This window comes from Pseudorca crassidens, chromosome 6 (assembly GCF_039906515.1).
Source record: "Pseudorca crassidens isolate mPseCra1 chromosome 6, mPseCra1.hap1, whole genome shotgun sequence".
Classification (NCBI taxonomy): domain Eukaryota; kingdom Metazoa; phylum Chordata; class Mammalia; order Artiodactyla; family Delphinidae; genus Pseudorca; species Pseudorca crassidens.
In genome coordinates this window covers 63,965,539-63,977,647 of record NC_090301.1, presented here as the reverse complement: position 1 = coordinate 63,977,647, position 12,109 = coordinate 63,965,539, and the positions used below count along the sequence as shown (strand labels likewise).

At 41.5% G+C, this 12,109-nt stretch overlaps 1 long non-coding RNA gene across 2 annotated transcripts in view; it reads left to right on the top strand.

The window, feature by feature from the left end:
* LOC137226565 (uncharacterized) overlaps window positions 1-12,109 on the top strand; it is a 115,194-nt gene that overhangs the window by 51,837 nt on the left and 51,248 nt on the right. For both annotated transcript variants that reach the window (XR_010944404.1, XR_010944403.1), the window contains 2 exons: window positions 615-836; window positions 2,797-2,855. This is a non-coding gene — a long non-coding RNA (uncharacterized lncRNA). The remainder of the gene's footprint in view (window positions 1-614; window positions 837-2,796; window positions 2,856-12,109) is intronic.

Below are 12,109 nucleotides of genomic sequence, written 5' to 3'. Positions count from 1 at the left end.
GTAACTTCTCTGTGGAAGCACAAATTATCAAATCAAGTTGCTTTCTCAATAAAAAATGTATTTCCACCAAAGTTTGCATTTAGTGTAAACAGGTCAACTAAATCTGATGGTTTGGTTTTCCAAATCATTCTGGGGCAATTGGAAGAGAGTATACAGTCATTCTCAGGACTTGTGCTGGGAAAGTCTGAGTGGTATCCAAACGTGCCCTCATTTGCTTTGTGTGTTCTCTCTGTGCAACAATTCCTCTTGGTTCAACAGCTTCAAATATTAACTCGGAAAGTGTAGAGGGGAGAGTTTGTCCTGCAGGGCTATAAGCCTGTTTGATCCCAAGGGAATATGGGCATTTCAGATGCTATAAACAAGCAGAGGGAAAAATCAGATGAAGATAAAGTGCTATGTGCCATAGCTCATTATTCTGAGCAGCTTGGCGGCTGCCAGGCCATTAGACTTACTTCTGTTTTTGCCAACAACATCGCTCTGGAGATGGCTTATTTGTAAAAGGAGCAGGATTGAGGATATGCATTCATTTGTAAAAGATGCCACCGCACACATTCTGCAGCTAATACCGTGTTCATGAACTTCACCTGTGACTAAATACATTTCATTTCTTACAGCTGAGCTTCAGTAATTGGTTTTTGCAGCCACAAACACATGCAGCAAGGAAGATATGAGAAGCCCAGCGCTCTGTCTGCTTTGAAATGGCCTTTGCTGCAGATGGGAAAAGCCATCCCAGCTCTGATTTGGCAGGTCCCGAGGTCAGATCTTAGAGAGCTGGCACCTAGAGACTCAAAGGCAAGGAGGAGCAGGTGGCTTTGGAAGAGTAAATGGCCCTGAAGGTAAGCAACAGGGGAGGGGAGAAGCAAACAACCGTGGAAGGGGGGTGGTGGATAAGGAGTGGGAAGTCTGGCGTCCTGCAGAAATGAGCCTCCCGTCCACAGCACAGAGCAGCTCAATGTGCTGTGTTTTCCCAGGTCTCTGCAGTTACGGGGGTCTCGAAGTGCCCTCTAAGCCACCAAGTCATATAGCACAACCAGGTCCAGACTAAACTGCCATTGGGAACTGAGAAATCATCATATTGTTTGGGATTTGGCTGTGAAAAGGAAATGTGGGTTCATCCAGTGGATTGATTAGTTTATTCAGAAAAAAGAAGGCTAAATGTGGAGCATTTGCTTTGGCCTTGAAAGCACTGAATTATACACTGCAGCAGTTTGGTTCATTGGGTGCCACATTTCCAAGAGAATTAGACCAGTTGGTCTAACCCTGATATCTACACATAAAATTAATACTAAACTAAGCACCGGGATTCCAAAAATGCATCAATGAGATATGCAGAATAATCATATGTTTTTCCCTTCTGGGCTGGTTCTAGAGACAATTATGATGTAAGGAAATTTGTCTTAAATCCTCCCGTCCCCTTCCCTTACCCTTCTCTCCTCTACCTACCAAGACATTTACTGTCTCTGGCTTTTTCCCTCTGCCTGACACAACCCATCGTGGGCAACATCACAGCCCAATCTTTCCCAGTCTCTTTCTACCCTGCAAAGCCCCTTGCCTAGGGGTAGGCTCATTAGAGGTTTATTCTCCTGTCTCCTCGCTTGGCTGCCTTGTGAATAAACCCTCTCTTCGCTTGCAAACCTCGGTATTAGAGTGTTGGCTTGCTGTTCATCAAGCAAAACAAACCTGGTTTGGTAACATTTGTCTTAGAGAGGCTCATAATCTGGTGGAATAACAGTTATTTAAGCAATCAATAATAATGTGATTTAGTAAGTGCTAAAGGATGGTCAAGGTGCTGTGAAGACCCCAGGAAGGAGATTCTGTCTATTGCAGGACGAAAAGGTATCAGTGCTGGTAAGGTTTGAGTTGGTATTTTAAATATGTAGAAAACTGGCCTGGCTGCCAAAGGCATAAACATGGATTCCACAAATAAAAACTCAGAATCATTCTGGAAGAAAAACACATGGGTGGCCTTTGACCAACTGTGCCTAATTATCTCATCTACTGATAAAACCTGGAGATTCAAGGACCCTGGCTATCAGGCAGCTCCTTGGTGAAGAGAGAGTAGAGGGCTTTGCCATCTTCCTTAGAACACACAAGTAAGGCTGTGAATGCACCAGGTGTTGACCCTGGTGAGAGATTGCTTTCTGAGTGGGTAATTAGAAGCCCAGTAGCAACCCGGAACCAGGAACACTTCTCCCTGCTTTTCAGCAAGTTATACATGAAAGCTCCTGATTGATTTAAAACCAATAGTCCAGCACTCCAGACTCCTCACTTTAGACTTGTATTTGATTCCATTCTATTTCTGACACAAGAGATCCGATGAATTTGGGCATGTGTTGTAAAGGCACAGAAAGAGAATCAAATTGATTTTTCTCCAGTTCTGTGTGTTTGGGTATTAGGTGCTGTGAATATAATATCAAGCCCTCCCTGCCTTCTCTTTTTCTCACATTCTTGGGAATGGCTATCCTCCAGAGCCCAGGCTTCAACCCTGGGCACCATATTTGAGATGGTCGAGTGTTACGGTTAAGACTGCAGGGTTTTGGAGGCAGATGACCTGGCTTAAATCCAGGCTGCTTCAGTTACTAGATATACGATATCAGCAAGTTATTCAATATCCTGTGCTTAAGTTCCATCATCTGTATGGTGATGATACTACTACCTGTCTTCAATGGTTGTTTGGAGGATTAAACAACTTCGTGTATATAAAGCACTTAAATGTGTACCTGGCACATTGTAAACAATCTGTACGTGTTGGCTATTATCCTTTCTATTGCTGAGCACACTAATATTTCATTCCAGATTGCAGGAAGGAGGACTATGATAAATTCAAAGAACCATCGAGGATATCTTGAACACAGGTAAGGGCCACAGCCCAGGGCAGTGACCCCCTTGTTCCCTTCCCAGGACTGGGAGGCAGGGACTTTTTTTTTTTTTTTTGCGGTACGCGGGCCTCTCACTGTTGTGGCCTCTCCCGTTGCGGAGCACAGGCTCCGGATGCGCAGGCTCAGCAGCCATGGCTCACGGGCCCAGCCGCTCTGCGGCATGTGGGATCTTCCCGGACCGGGGCACGAACCCGCATCCCCTGCATCGGCAGGCGGACTCTCAACCACTGCACCACCAGGGAAGCCCGGCAGGGACTTTTGGTGGGATTATAAGGCAAGCAGCCCGAGGAGGCAACTCTTTTACCACTGCCACCTACTAAGAGGTGAGATGTGGCCACGTGTGCTGTCTGTTTCAGATCCATCAGCGTGTGGAGGTGGAGAGTGGGATAATTCGGCTCTGGGGAGGGAAACATGGGATCAGCTATAGGCAGCTTTGGGAATGACTTAAAGGGATCCTTAATGTTCTGACAGGGTCCAGACCAGCAGGCAGGGCTCTGAAAACAAGCCATCCTAAGGAATATTCTGGGTGCAGAGTTGGGCTGTGCTCTGTGCCATGGTTCTCTGTAACTATTACAGTGTGGGGACTGTGATCCAGGCATTAATACTCTCAATCCACTCTCTTCCTCCTCTCCGGTGACCTAATCCAGACTCATTATTCTCCTAGAATCTTACGGTACCTTACGTCTGCCCAGCTCTCCCATTGCTAGCCTCTCTTCTTCCAGTCCTCTTGCCCAGGGCTATCCGATTGCTCTTTCTGAAACATTGCTCCGATCACATCACTTCCCTACCAGAAACCTTCCATTGGCTCTCCGCTGACTCATTTACCTACTGGGGTCACCAGGTATTCTAAGTGAGCAAAGTGGACCAGACAAAATGAAACAGGCACACTTCAGCTCTGAAAGCTTGGAAACATTCCTAACTTCCATAAGGAGAGGCAGTTCCTTCCATTTATTTTGATAGTGGAGGCTTTCTTAATCTACAGTTTATTTTCCACTTTTAGTTCACACTTTGTACGAGAAATATCACTTCATTCTTAACTGCTTTAAGAAAAACAACCCTGCTAGTCAAATGATTGTCTTAGGTTTTTGGTTTGACTGCATAACTGGAGATCAAAGTACGGTGGCTAACTGAAGATAGAAGATTTATTTATCATTCACATGAAGGTATATGTTGGTAGGTGGTCTGGGGTGTCGGGGTTAGAGGATTCTGTTCCATGCAGTTATATTGGGACTCCAGTCTCTTTTGTCCTCTGCAGTGTTTCTCGGTATCTTGTCCAAGGACTTTTGGGGAGTCCCTGAGACACTTTCAGGGGTTTACAAAATCAAAATATTTTTAATAAGGTATAGTTGATATACAGTATTATATTATTTTCAGGTGTACAATGTAGTAATTCAAAATTTTTATGGATTATATTCAATTTAAAATAATCATAAAATGTTGGCTGTATTCCCTGTGCTGTACAATATATGTTTGTAACTTATTTTATACATAGTATTTTGTACCTCTTAATCCCCTACCCCTATTTTTTCCATTCCCCCTCCCTCTCCCCATTGGTAACCACTAATTTGTTCCCTATATCTGAGTCTGTTTCTATTTTCCCATATATATTTGTTTGTTTTATTTTTTAGATTCCATGTGTAAGTGATAGCATACAGTATTTGTCTTTCTCTGACTTATTTCAGTAAGCATAATACTCTGTAAGTTCATCCACGTTGTTGCAAATGGCAGAATTTCATTTTTATGACTAATACTCCATTGTGTGTGTGTGTGTGTGTATATATATATAACACATCTTTATCCATTCATCTATCAATTGGCACTTGGGTTGCCTCTATATCTTGGCTATTGTAAATATTCTGCTGTGAACATTGGGGTGTGTGTATCTTTTTGAATGAGTGTTTTCAAGGGCTTTTTTTTTTTGATACATAACTGGGAGTGGAATTGCTTAGATCAGATAGTAGTTCTATTTTTGGTTTTTTGAGGAACCTCTGCACTGTTCTCCATAGTGGCTGCACCAATTTACATTCCCACCAATAGTGTAGGAGGGTTCCCTTTTCTCCACACCATTTTCAGGATTTGTTATTTGTAGACTTTTTGATGATAGCCATTGTGACAGATGTGAGGCGATCTCTCATTGTGGTTTTGATTTGCATTTCCATGATTAGTGATGTTGAACATCTTTCATGTGCCTATTGGCCATTTGAATGTATTCTTTGGAAAAATATCTATTCAGGTCTTCCCGTTTTTTAATTGAGTTTTTTTTTTTAATCATATGACCTGTTTATATACTTTGGATATTGACTCCTCATTTGTCATATCATTTGCAAGTACTTTGTCCCATTCAGCAGGTGGTTCATTTTGTCAAAGGTTTCCTTTGCTGAATAAAAGCTTTTACGTTTAATTAGTTTCCATTTGTTCATTTTTGCTCTTATTTCCTTTGCCTTAGGAGACAACAACAAATATTGCTAAAATGTATGTCAAAGAGTGCTCTGCCTATGTTTTCTTCTAGAAGTTTTAGGGTTTCAGGTCTTACATTTAGGTCTTTAATCAATTTTGAGTATATTTTTGTATTGGTGTGAGGAAATGCTCTAAGCTCATTCTCTTACATGTAGCTATCCAGTTTTCTCAGCACCACTTTTTAAAGTGACTGTCTTTTCTGCATTGTATGTTCTTGCCTCCTTTGTTGTAGATTGATTGACCGTAAGTGTGTGGGTTTATTTCTGGGCTCTCTGTTCTGTTCCATGGATCTATATTTCTGGTTTTATGTCAGTACCATGGTGTTTTGATCACTGTAACTTTGTAGTGTGTTCTGAAGTCAGGGAGCATGATACTGCCAGCTTTGTTCTTTTTTTCTCAAGATTGCTTTAGATATTTGGGGTCTTTTGTTGTTCCATATAAATTTTAGGATTATTTATTCTAGTTCTGTGAAAAATGTCCTGGGTATTTTGATAGGGATTGCATTAAATCCATAGGTTGCTTTGGATGGTATGGCCATTTTAATAATATTGATTCTTCCAGTCCAAGAACATGGGATATCTTTCCCTTTTTATCATCAGTTTCCTTCATCAATGTTTTGTAGTCTTAAGCGTATAGTTGTCTCACCTCCTAAGTTTATTCCTAGGTTTTTTTTTAAATTCAATTTTAAGAGTTATTGGGTTTTTTTCTTTCTATTTCTGATAGTTCATTATTAGTTCATAGAAAAGAAAGAGATTTATGTATATTAATCTTGTATCCTGCAACTTTACAGAATTCACTTATTCGTTCTAATAATTTTTTGGTGGAGACTTTAGGGTTTTTATATTAACATGTTATTTACAAGTAGTGACAGTTTTACTTCTTCCCTTCCAGTTTGGATGCCTTTTATTTCTTGTCTGATTGCTGTGGCTTGGACTTCCAATACTACGTTAAATAGAAGTTGCAAGAGTGGACATTTTTGTCTTGTTCTTGATTTTAGAGGAAAGGCTTTCAGCTTTTCACTGTTGAGTATGATGTTAGCTGTGGTTTTGTCATAAATGGCCTTTATTGTGTCAATATATATTCCCTCCACACCATTTTTTTTTTTTTTTTTTTTTTTTTTGCGGTATGCAGGCCTCTCACTGTTGTGGCCTCTCCCGTTGTGGAGCACAGGCTCCGGAGGTGCAGGCTCAGCAACCGTGGCTCACGGGCCCAGCCACTCCATGGCATGTGGGATCTTCCCAAACCGGGACATGAACCCGTGTCCCCTGCATTGGCAGGCAGACTCTCAACCACTGTGCCACCAGGGAAGCCCTCTACACCATTTTTGAGAGTTTTTATCATGAATGGATATTGCATTTTGTCAAATGCATTTTCTACATCCATTGAGATGATCATGTGATTTTTATCCTTTTTGTTATTGTGATGTATCGTGTTGATTTTTGTGAATATTGAATCATCCCTGTATCCCTGAAATAAATCCCACTTGATCAAGATGTATGATCCCTTTTGTGTATGTGTGTGTGTGTGTGTGTGTGTGTATATATATATAGTGTGTGTGCATATATATGTATAAAATCAGTTTGCTGATATTTTGAGGATGTTTGCATCTATATTCATCAAAGATATTGGCCTGTGATTTTCTTTTCTTTCTTTTTGTTTTTTTAGTAGTGCCTTTGTTTGGTTTAGGTATTGGGGTAATGGTGGCCTTGTAGAATGAATTTGGGAATATCCGTCCTCTTCAATTTTTTGAATGGTTTGAGAAGGATAGTAATAGCTCTACTTTGATACAGTTCCACTGTCGAGCTATCCAGTCCTGGACTTTTTTTGCTGGGAGTTTTTTTTTTTTTCAACTACAAATTCAATTTCACTACTAGTGATTTGTCAGTTCAAATTGTCTTTCTGATTCAGTTTTGGTAGGTTGTATGTTTCTAGAAATTTGTCCATTCCTTCTAAGTTGTTTGAATTGTTGGCATATAACTGTGAATAGCATTCTCTTATGATTTTTTTGTATCTCTGTTGTATTGGTGATTGTTTCTCCTGTTTCTTCTCTATCATTTCTTATTTTGTTTACTTGGTCCTCTCTCTTTTCTTCTTGATGAGCCTGGCTAAAGTTTATCAATTTTGTTTATCTTTTCCAAAAAACAGCTTTTAATTTCATTGATCATTTTCTGTTGTTTCTTTAGTCTCTATTTAATTTAGTTCCTCTCTGATCTTATTTATTTCCTTCTGCTGACCTTGGGCTTCATTTGTTCTTTTTCTAATTTTGTTCGATGGTAGATTTAGATTGTGTATTTGAAATTTTTCTTGTTTCTTGAGGTAGGCCTGTATTTCTATAAACTTCCCTCCTAGAAATGCTTTTGCTGCATAGATTTTGGAAAGTTGTGTTTCCATTTTCATTTGTCTCAAGATGTTTTTGGATTTCCTCTTTGATTTCATCATTGATCCATTGGTTTTTTAGTAGAATGTTGTTAGTATCCACGCGTTTGTGCTTTCCCATTTTTCTTTCTGTAACTGACTTATAGTTTCATACCATTGCGGTCGAAAAAATGCTTGATATAATTTCTATGTTCTCAACTTTGTCAAGAATAGTTTCATGGCCTAGCATGTCATCTATCCTGGAGAATGTCCTGTGTGCGCTTAAAGAATGTGTATTCTACTGTGTTTGGGATGGAAGGTCGTGTAGATATCTGTTAAGTCTAACTGGCCTATTTTGTCATTTAAGACCATTCCTTACTGAATTTTTTTTCTGGATGATCTCTCCATTGATGTAAGTGGGATATTAAAGTGCCCTACTTTTATTGTATTATTGTCAATTTCTCCCTTTGTGTCTGTTAATGTTTGCTTTATATATTTAGGTGTTCCTCTATTGGATGCATATATGTTAATGAGTATAATATCCTCTCCTTGTATTGATTCTTGTATTGATCACTTTGTCATTATATAATGCCCTTTTTGTCTTTTGTTACAGACCTTTTTTTAAGGGCTATTTTGTCTGATATGAGCGTTACTACACCTGTTTCTTATTTCTGTTTGCATGAAATATCTTTTTGCATCCCCTCACTTTCAGCCTTTATGTGTCTTTAGCTCTGAAGTAAGTGTCTTGTAAGTAGCATATGGATGTGTCTTGTTTTTTCATCCAATCAGCCACCCCATGTTTTTTGGAACATTTAGTCCATTGACATTTAAAGTAATTAAATATTTAAGTTCAAACACATTCTAAATTATCTACATTTTTTTACTCCCCTCCTTCACATTTTGTGTTTTGATGTCATAATTTATATCTTCATGTTTATCCCTTCACTGTTTGTTGCAGTTATAGTTGCTTTTATAATTTTTTGTCTTTTAATCTTCATACTAGCTAATTTGAGTGGTTGATCCTCAGCCTTTACTATATATTTGCCTTTCCTCATAGAATTTTTCCTTTCCTATAGATTCTTACTTCTTGTTATAGCCTTTTCTTTTCCACTTAAAGAAGACCATTTAACATATTTTTAGTGTAGGTTTAGTATTGATGAATTCTTAGTTTTGTTTGTCTGAGAAGTTCTTTATCTCTCCTTCAATTCTAAATGATGATCTTGCTGGGTTGAGTATCCTGGGTTACAGATTTTTCCCTTTCAGCACTTTGAATATACCATACCACTCCCTTCTGGCATGCATAGCTTCTACAGAGAAATCAGCTGATAGCCTTAGGAGGTTCCCTTGCACGTGACTTTGGTTTTCTCTTGCTACTTTTAGAATTCTCTAACTATTGCTGTTTTAATTATGATATGTTTTGATATGGGTCTGTTTGGGTTCATCTTGTTTGGGACCCTCTGTGCTTCCTGTACTTGGATATACTTTTTCAGGTTTGTGAAGATTTTAGCCATAATCTCAAATACCTTGTCAACCCCTTTCTCTCTTCTCCTTCTGGGACCCCTATAATGGGAATGTTGGGATGCTTGATGTTATCCCAGAGATCTCTTAAACTATTTTTTTTTTTCCCTTTTGCTGCTCTGATTGGATGATTTCCATTCTATCTTCTAGGTCACTTATGCATTCTTCCTTATCCCTTGGTCTGCTATCAATTCCTTCTAGTGTGTTTTTCATTTCAGTTATTGTATTCTTCAGTTCTGATGGGTTCTTTTTAATATTTCCTAGTTCCTTGTTAAAATTCTCACTGTATTCATCTAATTCAGTTAGCATCCTTATTACTAATGCTTTGAACTCTTTATCTGGTAAATTGTTTCTGTTTCATTATGTTTTCAGGAATTTTCTCTTGTTCTTTCAATGGAGACTGGTTTCTCTGTTTTCTCATTTTGTTTAACTTTCTCTGTCTCTATGAATTTAGGTAAAACAGTTAAATATTGCAGTCTTGAAGTGGTATCCTTATGTGGAAGTAGCCCTATACAATCTGCCTGTGCCAAGTGGCTTTGGTAGGAGAGCTGGATTTGACATGAACACTAGTCACATCTTACCTCAGGGTGTGCTGGCAGCTATAACCTTGCTAGGAGGTGGGGCTGGAGATGGAGGGGCACTAGGGCCAGATCCAGGTGTGAGACAGGGATTCCCCTCTGCTCAGGGTCCATCACCTGTCAGAGGCAGGTCCAGGCCCTGGTCCCAAATTATTGGAGCAGAAACCCTGAGGGTCATATCCAAGCTGGCTCTGCCCCTTTTAAATGTGAGCTCTCTCCCATGCCAGCACCAGCATCCTTGGCCCTGACAGGAGCAGTGCTAGAGCAAGAGGGCCCTGTGAGCGCTCTCAGTTTGTGACAGGGTATGGGGTGTGGTGGTCTGTCCAGAGACAGTGGTCCAGGCTGCTTTTGGTGTGCTGCCTGAACAAGCACCAGTAATGGCTTCCTCAGCCCTGCTCAGACGATGCTCGGGTCTGAGTCTCTTTCGTCCCTCACATCTGCTCTCTCCCCTCGGCATCTGCCGCCCCCACCCTGGTGTGGAGCTGCACTGCAGGGCAGGCAGGGCCCATGTGAACTCAGCCTGTGTTGATGCACGGCCTGTGGTGGTCCACCTGCCGTCAGAGATCAGGAATGCTTCTGATACACTACCTGTGAAAGCGCCAGTGATGGCGGCCACCACCCTCCTCAGATGCTGCTTTGGGTCTGAGTGGCCTCTGCATCTTATGGCCTAGCTCTTTCCTTTGTTGTGATGGCTCTTGCTCCAGTGTGGAGCTGTGACTTAATAAGTTGGACTAAAGAGTTCACTGGGCTCAGGCTGGGGCACACACACAGGGCCGGTCGCAGGGAACTGGGCAACCACTCCAGCAGTTTGCAATCTGACCTCTCTGCCCTGCCTCAGGAGCAAGCAAACATGCATATATTCCTCTTGAGTGGAGTTTGGGTTTCCCACAGCCCTCCTGTTAGTTTCACCAGCTCTCCAACCAGTCGAGGTGGGCTCATCTTCCCACCCAGTAGAGGGCCTCTCTCAACCTCCACCAACTCCAGCCAGCTGGACGGGCTGAGCATGAGCCTGGGCCAGCCGGGACCCTGAGGGGAGCCTGAGCCTGAGCCCTCCTGCCTCCAAGCCATGTTTGAGGCCCTACTTGCCAGTTTGACTGACTCAACCAGGCCACGGAGGATGTCTACCAGCTGGAGCGGTGGCTGCAGAGCCTGCGTGGCTGCAGGAGTAGTGCTACCCCAGCCTCGCCTCCCTCCGCCCCTCTCCAGGCCTGCAGCCAGTCCTGCCCAGTCACCTTGCTCAGGCCAGTCGAGGCATTGATCTGGCTACAGGCCCAGCAGGGCATCCCTGTGGGCCAGAAACAAGATCCACCCCAGCAGCACATAGGCCCAGGGGATCTGGGCTCATGCCTTTTCCCTGGGGTGGGCCTGTGGCTTCACTCTGGCCCTTTGGAGCCAGAGCAGACATCACTCAGTATTATTACCTTCTACCACGCTCAAGGTTTTGGGCCAGGCAGAACAGCTTCACCCCGACTGGGGTGCCCAATATGTGGTTCAAACCACGCACTCCCCATGGTGGATCTCCTCCTGTGTAATCTCACTTTTGCTCTGAGTCCCCTTCCAGGGGCATAGATTCTGACCTGATCATTTCTCTTCCCTTTGTACCTGATGGTGTGGCTCTTACAGCCTTGGTCTCTCAACCAGTTTCTAGTTAGTTTTCAGTGAGAATTCTTCCACACACAGATGTATTTTTGATGTGCTCGGGCGGAGAGGTGAGTTCCACATCTTCCTACTTTGCCATCTTGACTGATCTTCCTGGTAGTTTCTATTTTTGTTTTTATGAGGAACCATCATACTGTCTTCCATAGTGGCTTCACAAATTTGCATTCCCACAAACACTGTACTAGGGTTCCCTTTTCTCCACATCCTCACCAACATTTGTTATTTATGGTCTTTTTGATGATGGCCATTCTGACAAGTGTGAGATGATCTCATTGTGGTTTTGATTCACATTTCTCTGATTAGTGATGCTGAATATCTTTCAATGTGCTTATTGGCCATCTGTCTGTCTTCCTTGGAAAAATGTCTATTTTACACATTTTTTTACTGGGTTGTTTTTTTGATAGGGAGTTGTATGTCTATATATTTTGGATGTTAACCCCTTATTGATCATATCATTTGAAAATATTTTCTCCCATTCAGTAGGTTGTATTTTTGTTGATTTCCTTTGCTGTGCAAAAGCTTTCAAGTTTAATTAGGTTCCATTTGTTCATTTTTGCTTTTATTTCTTTTGCCTTAGGAGACAGATTGAAAAATACTGCTACAATTTATGTCAGAGTGTTTTGCCTATGTTCTCTTCTAGGAGTTTTATGGTGTCTGGTCTTA